Consider the following 12,547-nt stretch of genomic DNA (forward strand, 5'->3'; position numbering starts at 1 on the left):
AGAAACTCACTACTTGTCTAGGAAAAGATAAAAGCCAAAATATACCAGAAAATCCCAAAATGGGCTCTCAATGATGGAAGCATTCATTCACCCTAATCTATTGAAATTTGAGAAAATCTGGACTTAAAAGGACATTTTGGATACTGAAGGGAATTTAAAATCTAAACAAGAGCTTGGGTATTGAAGTATCATGGTGGCTTCAAGTGCAATTGCAATCTAGATATGATAGAGTTCTTAAAATCAATGTATGTTTTTATAAAGACCAGACAATGTTTGATCAGATATTGCTGACCTCTGATGAAAAATTGATTAAGAAATTATATAATTTTTTATGAAAATGGAAGATGAACAAGTGAAAGAAACAATGACACAATGGGCAAAAATCTTTGGACATAATATAGAATTAGAGAAATGGCAAAATCTGTGGGAAAGAAATTATAAATTAACAATGGCAACTTCTTATAAAGATAACTTATATAAAATGTTTTATAGATGGCACTTACCACCAGTTAGATTAGCAAAAATAAACATGTCTAGTAAATGTTGGAAATGTAGCCAAAAACCAGGCACATATTATCATCTGTGGTAGACTTGCGGTAAAGCAAGAAAATTTTGGGTTAAAATACACACTTGGTTAGAAAAAAACGTTAGAAAAACATAAACCTTTTAAACCTTTTAAACCTTTAAACCTTTTCTTATTAGGTGTAGTACCAGAAAAAAATGATGTGTTAGTGTATATCTAACATTGCATGTACTGACAGTAGCGAGGATTGTATTTGCTCAGCATTGGCAGAAGGAAGAAATACCATCAGATGAAGAGATAATTAAGAAGATATTGGATTGTGCTGAAATGGACAGACTCTCGCTGAGGATTAAAGAGAAAGAAGATACAGAATATTTTCTTTTCTTTTTTTTATAAAAGTTTTATTGGTTTTTTCCATTTTTTTATACAAAAGCTTAGGACACAATGTGGTGGTCAGAGTGTCAAATCATTCAAAAACAAAGTCATATACATATAGCTCGAATTAATTATAAACAATTTGCTCTCTGTAAGGAATAATATTACTTATTAAAATTAAAATTAAAACAATTTTAGATAAAGTTCAATCAAACAAAGATCCTCAATCACCTTGCAGTTGTGATAATCTATATCCTGTGCTAAGCTTTACTAATTGCAATTGTCTTATTCCAGTTACATTTCAATAGACATATGGTTGGAATTTCAGGCATCCTTAATAATAAATCGTTCATTAAAACTATTTTTTTCCCCTATCACAAATGGCTCTTACTCTCTGTCTATTACAGCTATTTTTCACATTTAAAATAACAATATAAATCTAACAAATACAGTTCTATTTTTTAAAATATATTCTATCATTTCATCAATCTACATCTATAAAAAATCTTTTTAAGCCCTTTTGTAAAGTTTACACCTTCAAATACTTATCAAGTATAATGTCAAGAAATTCCCTGCCTTCATTCATTATTAAATCAAACAGAAATTCTCTCTCTATTTTAAAATAATTATCAGATTTAAAATAATAGTATAGTTCCAAAAAAAAACACATATCTATTTTTAAACACGTGTTCTATCATTTCATCACTCTACGTCTATAAAATCTTTTTAACCCCTAAACAAGTTTGCTCCCTAATAATTATCAACTATGATATCAATCAGTTCTCATCCTTCTTTCATTATTAAATCAGACAAAATTTCTAAAGCCTTTTTAACACATCAAGTAACGATTTATAGCACCTTTAAACCTGACTTTCTTTCTAGGCCAAGTTGGTTCCCATATTAAAACTTTTCAATTGTCAAACCTCAAACTTTGGCTACCAAAGTTTCTAATCAATTCAAACTGAGCAAAACTTTCTTCTCTTCCTGGCAATATCATCTGAGTGTTATATTGACTTTTATTCCATATTATAATTGTAAATAAGTTATCCGCTTTGTTGTGGTTTCCAGAAAGTTGTATCTGAGTATCAATCTTAGTTTTCAGTAATCGAACTGAATCAGTTACAGTTAGTTCTTGATCATATACATATACATTGATCAGATACAGAATATTTTCAAACATGGAATTTATTTTATCAATGGCTGGAAAAATGGTGTAGAGACTAGGAATATAATTTGTATTATTAAGCAAAACAGAAAGTAACCCAGATAACACGATATTTATCAAGCCCTAATGAAATGTAACAATAGAAAACTAATAAAATAAATAGATTTATAAATAAATAAAAAAGAAGTGAAAGCCATCACCTTGAGTTGAGTCCAGAAGCCTACTGGCAACCAAAGTTGGTTCTCAAGGTATACATTCTGCAGCTACAGATTTTCTCAGCTAGTTTATTTTAATCACATGTCGTTCTCTGGGTTATCCATTAATGCTCCGACATTTCCCTGCTTAGCTCCAGCATTGGTATGCCAGGCCTAATTTCAAGGCTATAGTAAGATGCTCTGGGATTACCTCTTCAGCAGTAGCTACTTTTAGTGTGCAGATATTTAAACATGCTATAACTGATGTAGCCCTGCTCCAGCTGTATAAACCTGGTAACAAGAGAAAGTCTGGATGGAAATCCTCGGGCATATTTAGATGAAATATCAGCTTCAGGTTTGACTTAGTCATGTCCAGGTTTCATTCAACAACATGCTTATACCCGTTTCTTATTTCCTTTCCATTTATCATTGCTATCCTGATAAGAGATAATAAAAAAGGTGTGATTTGTGTGCTTCAGCTGAGATCAGTTCAGTTTTAGTAATCTTAATATTCTCCTTCTACCTAAGGATATGCAGACCTTCAAAAACCCATCTCATTTTATGGAGCAATTTTTCATTTCATCTTTTTTCCTTAAGAACTCCATCCCTCACACACACACACACACACACACACACACAACCTATAGAAGATTTGCCAGACCTGATCAAAGGCAAGCATAGGATGTAATATTTGGAAAGGAAACGTCGAATCACCCAGCCCAATTCAGAAATCTACTAGTAAAACCTGATATGTAAGTTTTTCTAAAAAAAAAAAAAAAATCTCTTCCAGCTTTGTTAAAGCCCAGTGTAAATACTGTACTGTGGTGAGCTCAGAGGTTATTGCTGTTCTCCAGGATTTTGTGGAATGACTGTGGAAGGACAGTATCTCTCTGCAAAGATCCTGGCACTTTTTAAGTATGCTGAGCTTCTGTATAGCTTATTATGTATCATTCACTGAAAGTCACCATTACTTTCATAAGAAGGTTGCACATCAAAACATCTGCAGAAGAACATGGTGCTAGAACAAAAATGATCAAGTGTCTTCACATCCAAGTATTTCATTGTGTTTATTGTTAGTTCTGTTCACTTCATGAAAGGCTTGTAGTTTACACTCATTCACTTCAAGATTTTATATTTTAATTTCTAACAAAATCACCCTGCATTTTCTCTGAATCTTTTAATAGTACTTAGACCAGTGATGGCGAACCTTTTAGAGATTGAGTGCCCAAACTGCAACCCAAAACCCACTTAGGCATTGTCAAGTGCTGTGTGGGTGTGGCCCATTGGGTGGGCGTGGCTGCAGTGGTAACGGCAGACTGGGTGGGACTAAAAAGTTCAATCAATCAATTCCAACTTTGCAAGACCTTTTTTTTCCACGAGAAGTTGAAATTGACTGATTGAACCTTTTTTTTTTGCACATGGCGGCGGAGGCCTAAAGCGAAAAGGTTTTATAAAAGCCAGCTGAAGGCCTAGGACTGGGGCGACGGCATGTGTGCCCACAGAGAGGGCTGAGTGCTGCCTCTGGTACCTGTGCCAAAGGTTCGCCACCACTGACTTAGACTTATATACTGCTTCACAGTGCTTTACAGCCCTCTCTAAGCAGTTTACAGAGTCAGCATATGGCCCCTAACAATCTATGTCCTCATTTTACTGACCTCAGAAGGATGGAAGGCTGAGTTAACCTTGAACCTGGTCAGGATCAAACTGCCGAACTGCTGGCAGCCAGCAATTAGCAGAAGTAGTCTGCAGTACTGCATTCTAGCCACTGTGCCACCACAGGTCTTAATTTAATCTTAATTGTTCCTTCTTTAATCACATTTTTGAAACAATTATTTTTTTCTATCATGTCATATATTTCTCTCATTTTCATTTTTACACTAAACATTTCCATTAATGCATTGTTTTTTCATCTGTAGCCTTTTTATCATTCTTTTCATACTTCCCATTATTCCTTTAATTTGTTCCAGGCAGCTTCCATGGACCCTTTCCTTATCCTCATATTTCATTTATGTTGGTGGGAAATGTATCTATCTTCTACAAATAGTCACCATTTAATGACCACAATTGGGACCGGTAACTTGGTTGTTAAGCAAAGCAATTATGAAGTGCAACCACTACTGCAGTTACAATCTTACTGCAGCATTCCTTTGCTTTACAGACCTGCAAAAGCCATAAATGTGGAGATTGAACATGATGCTACTTTTTCATCTCCATCAAAACAGCAAACGATCATCAGATGAGGCAGTCACTAAATGAGGAATATTTGTAATACTTATCCTTACAGAATCACAGAATCATATGGCTGGAAAGGACCTTTGAGCATGATCAGACAGCTCCTATGATGATGTCTATGTTTGATCAGCCTCTGGTGATTCCTGATTTGGTATCTCCTGAAACTGATCTTCTACAAGTTCAGCTGGAGCAGCTTCTTCAGAGTTAGAATCTGAGTCCTCAATTATGACCCCTTTAACTTTCTTTCTAAATCAAATCCTTCCTTTGCCATGATTGTCGCCTAATGGGCCCATAGACATTGGTCTCCGTTTCCTATCATGAATTTGATCAATTGAGGTTTACAGATAACATTTTTAGTGAGAAAAAGACACAAACTAGGTTATCGGGTTTTGCAATAACCATGAAACATGCACCATTCCCTGATAATGGTAACGTAAATACTAATAATTTTGATATACTTTGACCAATTTATGACAAACACAACCAAAGTCCAGTTTTACCACATACCTACCCATACTAATCCTCTTCAAACAGGATCTCTAATCTTGAAGCTACCTTGAAACATATTAGAAAATATGCAGCTTATTGAGACTGAGCATGTATAAAAGATGAATATTGTGATAAATTTTACTCTGGGTAAAATTCATGATTTATTATCATGAATACTTCTCACCTGTATGCTAATTTACCTCCCTCAGTGCAGGCACGCAACTTGGGTGTCCTCCTGGACTCACAGCTAAATTTGGAACAACATCTATCGGCTGTGGCCAGGGGGACCTTTGCCCAGGTTCGCCTGGTGCACCAGTTGTGGCCTTATCTGGACCGAGAGGCTTTACTCACAGTCACTCATGCCCTCGTCACCTCAAGACTGGATTACTGTAATGCGCTCTACATGGGGCTACCCTTGAAGAGCGTTCGGAGGCTGCAGTTGGTTCAGAATGCAGCCGCGAGAGCGATTGTGGGCGCGCCAAGGTACGCCCACGTGTCACCTATCCTCCGCGAGCTGCACTGGCTTCCTGTGGGTCTCCGGACGCAATTCAAGGTGTTGGTTATCACCTTTAAAGCCCTTCATGGCATAGGGCCAGGTTACTTACAGGACCGCATACTACCGCACAGTTCCCAGAGACCGGTGAGGTCCCATAGATTGGGCCTCCTTCAGGTCCCGTCGGCCAGACAATGTCGGCTGGCGGGCCCTCGGGGAAGGGCCTTTTCTGTGGTGGCTCTGACCTGGTGGAATCAACTTCCCCCCGAGGTTCGAACAACTCCCACCCTGCCGGCCTTTAAGAAAGCCGTTAAAACTCTCCTGTTGCAGCAGGCCTGGGGCTGATGTCCCCGGGGGGGGGCGGGACATGATCGGACTTGCGGTATGATTGTATTATTTTATTGTTTTATTCTCGATGATTGTTTTAATTTTGTACGCCGCCCTGAGTCCTTTGGGATTGGGCAGCATATAAATAAATAAATAAATAAATAAAGGGTGTACACTCCACTGAAAAATGTTAGCCTTAGGCTGAATTTTGACCTCTTTAGTCAAGTCACAGTCATATATAGCTCTAATGAAAATAAAGTCTTTGGAAGTCTTGAATTAGCTAACTTTTTCCAAAACAACCCTATTCTGTGAAGAATGGGGGGGGGGACAGAGAGAGATGGTGTAATAACAAGTTTCAAAATCAACAGGAGACTATTAGGATATAGTTTTGGGTATAGGCCATTTAAAAGTTCATTTTAGCCAAATTATCTATGTATTAAGGATATAGATAGGGTCATGCACAAGAAGATGCCCATACAAATTGAAGTAAACAAACAAATATAATGCTCCAACACTGGAAGTTTTTAAGAAGAAACTGGAAAGCCATTTGTCCAAAACAGTATAGGGTTACCTGCCTGAGCAGCGGGTTGGACTTGATGACCTCCAAGGTCCCTTCCAACTATTATTATTATTATTATTATTATTATTATTATTATTGTTATTGTTATTGTTATTGTTATTGTTATTATTATTATATTTATTTCCAAAATTTTTCCATTCTTTTTACCATAGTTAAGAATATATTTAATCTTTAAATATTCCATTTAATAAATCTAGTCATCTGGTCTTTTAACTCTTATTCAAAATAATTTTTTCAATCCATTGTAATCCATTGTAATCACATTTAAATATCTAAAATATGTCCTTATCTATAAGCCATTCTAACTCTTTTATATTACTCATATCAAGAAATAAGATAAGAAGAAAGAAGAAAGAGAGAGTACTATGTTATTTGAGGGACTCCTCCCTCTTACAGTAAAATTCATATCCAAAATCTTTCTATTACTTTAACCATATTCAAATAGATGTTTCTTTTTTAAATATTCTCTCTGATAAGTCCCATTATCTATTTTCTTAATTTTCACTTTGGCCTTCTTCTTTTGCACAATATGTTTAATCAATATATTCTGCTGAATCAAAGAGTCTTTCCATATTCTTGTAGGTGTCACTGTAGATATAAAAAATAAGTCAAGTACAATATCTTTGTAAGAGGCACTTGCTCTTTCATGTTTGTTGAAAATCTTTTTCTTTCTTTTTTTTCCGGTATCTTTTATCATTTTTTGTCTCTCCAGTTCTAGTGGTGTTCCAGATGACTCTGAAATCCATTTTGACCATTTTTTTTTCTTGTCATCAAATTTGTCTTGTGGTCTTAAAGTATAAGTTGCCTTTTCCAAAACCAATATTTCTTCTAAATTTTTTTCCATTTGGGTTAAATCATACTTCTTTGTTGTGTTAAGTGTCTCTATCCTCAAATTTGTGTTCAGTTATCTGTTTTATCTGCGCCTTCTCTATTGTTATTTTCTGGGACTTTTTTGTTGTAAAGTTAAATTGGAGATGAATTGGTTTATGTTTTCAAAGTTATTTTGGATTTCTTTGTGGTTTGAACTCATTGTTGTTTGAATTAGTTGCAGCATTTCATATGTCTCCTCTTGAAATGTATTTATTTTTTCTTGATAAGTTCTTTCTGCAAGTCTCTGATTTTCCATAGTAATCAAGAATCAAGGTTTTCTTTTCTCTGCAAATAGCTTTAGAGTCACAGTTTAGTAGATATTTATAATCTAAAATGGTTCAAAAAAGTTTCCTGAAGTTTATAATCCTCTCTTTGTCTACAACTCAAATTGTTTTCTTGTTTTGTCACAGCTGTTCTCTATTGTTATAGCTTTGAAAGTCACAAGCACAGATTAGTTTTTTCCAGATTTTGCCAAGTCCTGTATAAAAGCCATAGCTGTCATAGTCTTTATCCACCACTAGATGTCAGCACCAGTTTATTTTTCAAATTATCAAAATAAAAAATTGCCTTTAAAATGAGAATGTTAACCATTCAACAATTCCAAACTTATCCAAATTTAGGTTTTATATTCATTTCATTTCATTTCTGTATGTTTTGGTCCTCCATAAAAGGTTTAATTCGCCACTTCCGTTAGTAAAAGGGTGGGGCAAAAATCCCCCTCCTTCATGTTCGGAGGTTTTTTGCTTCTTGGGAATTTTTTTCCCAAGAAAGTTAATAAGTAGGATAGAGAAAATCGATGATCTTACCCAGATTCAAATGCACTGTTTACAATCAGCTTAAAATAGTGCTTTTTGACTTCAGTTGCTTGTAGCTTGGGCTAGACTCTGAAGTTAGGCTAGTCTTTCTCCTGTTGGTTTCTAGAAGGCTTCTCCTGGACCAATCGGGTCGACCACCATTTCTATGTGGTCCACAGGACTTCCTTCCTTCTTTGCTGCCTCTTCAGGGTGGCTTCTGGCTCATTTAGGGTTCCTAACAGGAAGAAATGAAGCCAAAGGGCACAGGAGCCCCGAAATTCCTTCGCTGCTGCACTACTGTGCAAGACCGGAAGTCCTCCAAGCTTGGAATGTTTGTGTGTGTGTGTGTGTGTAGCACACTAAAGAGATGTTCTTTTCCCAATCCCAGACATCGTTGGTGTTTCCATGTCCAGTGCCCCCTCCTGCAAAGCAGGCAGTGGAGGACATTTGCAGGAAGCAGTTTCCTTTGAATCCAATTTCTGTCTTGACAGATCTCTGGAGACCAAGAGGAGGTGGCAGGGGGGCAGCACTTCCAGGTCCTGCACAAGGGAGGCAGGCCCTTCTCGAAAGGGAATTCCCATTTCCAATCATGCATGGTAAGGATGCTGGCTTGTTGTGGCAGCCTTCCCTCCCACAGTTCCCCTGCCACCCCCTCCTCCTCTCTAGAGATCTTCAGGGGAGACAGAGATCTGGAGGGCATGTTGCAGCCTCCTTAATGGCTACTTCTACCTCTCCAAGCCCTCTTCAATTAAACATACATTATATATAAAGTAAAACACAGCCAAAAAGAAAACATAGTTAAATCACTAAATACAGCTCTTCACATATTTTCTGGAAAAACCACCTTTATTGATGTTAGGAAGGAACAGCAAACCTTATTAAGGAACTCTTAACAGGAAGGGAATTGAAGACCCTAAAAGATCTCATTCTTTCTAATGTGCCTTCCCTTTGACCCTTCAGTTCTCATTATTTTATTATTATGTAATTAAGAAGATCAAAGGTCTCCATAGCTCAGGATATTCACCTTAAAATCAGAACCCAGAAAAATTTAGTTAATCTGCAATATCGCCCTAAGAAGAATGAAGATAATCTTTGGGCTCTGAGAGTATGCAGGTGTCCAGTCAGAATATTAGTGGCAAACCTGTCAACAACTAGAAGTGCATAAGTCCATGTACTTCCCTTTCCTGTCTCACAACTCAATTGATACATCCTTTAATTTTCAGACACATTTTTTTCTCATAAACTCCTTAAAAAACCAACAAGGTATACTGTAATTAGCAGGAAAAATAAATCTAACACTTCTGAATTCTTTCCCCAAAGGGGAAAGGAAAGTTCACAGCCTGCAGGTTGCTAGCAAAGTTGTCAAAGAACGTAGTTATTGTGCTATAGAGATGAATAAAGAACAAATCAATTTTGCAGCTCTCTCCTGCTACTACATCCTCTTACCTTCAGAATGTGGCCTGGGATTGCACAAGGGCTAGGCTAAAATCCAGTTGAGTATTTTGCAGGCAGGTGTTCAATACAGACCTTGCCAATGTGATTTTAATAGCCCAGGAAGGGATAGGAAAACCCGAGGAAAACTTTGCAATCAATAAACCATGGTGGACTATGCTTGTTTTGCCCCATTTTGATTTTCCTGCCCAGCAGCAGCGCATGGATTTTAGAACTGCATGGCCACAAAGATAGAGGCCTCCCAAATCCCTATGTAGAGAGGGACTTGCATTTCGGCAAGAGTCAGGCCATACATCCCCAATCAAAGGAAAAACCTGAATCTAGTGGGCCAGAAGGCAGCCCAGCCACTGCACTCCTGCCAGTTCCTTCTTGGCCCCAGGGCACTGACGCAGTTGCAGCTCCTCACCATAGCTGGGGCAGTACTTGCAAGTATGTCCGCCCACTTTGTCCTGCAAAATGGCACTCACCTGGCACTCCTGCCTGCTGTCGTGCCAGCAGCCCCGACTAAAGGCCGAGCACTCCAGCCTCACCCAGTCAAGGAAGGCGGCGGCAGCTCCTGAGGACTCTCTCAGGGCAAGTCCTGCGCTGTGCCACTTTAGCTCATTCCCTCCCCTCACTACACTTGGCTGGGCAGGACTGCATACCATCTGACAGGTGCCAATGTACCACCAATCTAGATTATAGCTTTGGGTTCTAATGGAACGGAAAAGTGAGAAGAAAAGTGAGTTGCTTATACATCTCCTTTTATCACACCCAAATCTTCCACAAATAAAAAATATATGGTCCATTATATTGCTGCAGAAATATATACCCTTCATCTTTTATGATTTGGAATCATTAAGTGGCATTAGGGTTTAAAAATAGTGCTTGACTTACAATTGTTTAGCAATTGTTTGAGGTTAGCAAATTGTTTGTTTAGCAATTATTTGAGGTTACAGTGGCACTGAAAAAAGTGACTTATGGCCAGCCTTGCACTTATAACCATTTCAGCATCTCCACAGTCATGTGATCAAAATTTGGGCACTTGGCAACCAGTGTGTTTACCACAGTTGCAGTGTGATCATCATTTGCCACCTTCCCAGTTGACTTCTGACAAGCAAAGTCAATGAGGGAAGCCAGATTCACTTAACAACAGCAGCAATTTCACACAAATAAATAAATAAAATTGGGCACAACTCACTTAACAGATGCTTTGCTTAACAACAGAAATTCTGGTCCCAGTTGAGGTCATAAGTCAACAACTGTTTGCAATTGCTTCCTGCCCAGAAGTTGCTCTCCATCTAGCTAAGCCACAATTGCCCTGGTTCTTACAAAAGGACTGAATAGTTTATGATTCAGGAAGTAGTGAGAAACTCAGCCCATTGTATATTATATAAAGTGGAACATTTTATTAAATCATAACGTGGCTTATTTTGTTTTCTTGATCCACGTGTGATCCCAGTTACCGCACTGCCTCTAACTAGAACTCCAAGAGGCATTCTTAAAATCTTCATCCCCACCTTCTGTCTTATATGAGTTTCTTATTTACTATACACTTAAAGAACAACTGTTCAACAGAATGAGCATGGAGAATCATAAATTAGTTCCCTGAAACATGTCAGGCATCTAAAAATGGAGAAATTGATTTGGGGGGAGGGTTTTTGAGCTTCCTGCCAGCAGTTTTAAAAGTTGCAACTGACCCCAGTTCATTGCTGAAACAACATCTTTGTACACAATGCAACTACCAGTAGTAATGTGCATCAGGAACTATCCATGGTCCTGATGATGCTCTACAAAGTCTGCCAAGATTATGCAGGCCACTTATTTTGACCTGAACTAACCAATGCTGCTGTGATTTATTGTGACCTGACTTAGCATCTTTTAAATTAATTCAGTCAAAACAGATCAAATCGGCTTCCTATCTAAAAGATACATAAGAAACCATGTTAGGATTGTTTTGGACATATTGGAGTATTATGAAGTGCATAATGAAAAGCAAATGTGTTTAATTTTTCTTGATGCACAAAAAGCATTCGACAATGTAAAATGGGATTTTATGTTCAACCAATTATTGTATATGGATTTTGGGGGAAATTTCTTAAATATGTTTAAATCAGTCTATTCTAAGCAGGTGGCCAAAGTAATAATCAATGGAGAACCGACAGAGAGCTTCCAAATCCAAAAAGGCATGAGGCAAGGTTGCCCACTATCACCACTGTTGTTTATATTATCTCTTCAGGTATTAACTAGAGTAATCCGACAAAATGAACAGGTCAAAGGTTTAGAGATTAAGAAAGAGACATTTAAAATACAAGCCTTTGCAGATGATTTAGTTTTTATAATCAAAGAACTATTACAATCAGGAATAAGATTGATAGAACACTGAGTAGATATGGGGAAATAGCAGGCTTAACGATAAATAAAGAAAAAACTAAAATGCTCGTCAAAAATATGACCAAAATACAAAAAAATGAATTGGTTGACAGAATAGGTGTTCAAATTACAAACAAAATTAGATATTTAGGGATACAATTGATTGCTAGATGCGCTACACTTAAAAGGGATAATTATGATAAGTTAATAGAACAGATCCAAAAAGACCTTGATATTTGGACTAACCTACGGCTCTCTTTTATGGGCAGAATTGCGGTGATTAAAATGAATGTATTGCCGAAAATTTTATTTTTTATTCCTGTTCCAATGCATACCTATAAAACTAGACAATAATTTTTTTCAAAATTTGAATAAAATGATGCTCAAATTTATCTGGCAAGGAAAAAGAGCAAGGATTAAATTAAAATTATTGCAGGACTCAAAGGAAAGGGGGGGGGATTTGGCCTTCCAGACTTGGAGAAATACTACCAGGCTATAGCACTAGTATGGGTAAGAGATTGGATATTATTAAAGAACAGGAGACTATTATGTCTGGAGGGCCATGACCTACAAATAGGATGGCATGCTATATTATGGGATCATAAATATAAAATACATAAATATTTTCAAAGACACTATATTAGACAAGCTCTCATCGATGTATGGGCAAAAATTTGGCAACCAAATTATACCCATGTACC

The sequence above is a fragment of the Crotalus tigris genome, unplaced genomic scaffold (genome assembly GCF_016545835.1).
Source record: "Crotalus tigris isolate CLP2741 ecotype Arizona unplaced genomic scaffold, ASM1654583v1 scf7180000018079.1514062397:295518, whole genome shotgun sequence".
Taxonomy (NCBI): domain Eukaryota; kingdom Metazoa; phylum Chordata; class Lepidosauria; order Squamata; family Viperidae; genus Crotalus; species Crotalus tigris.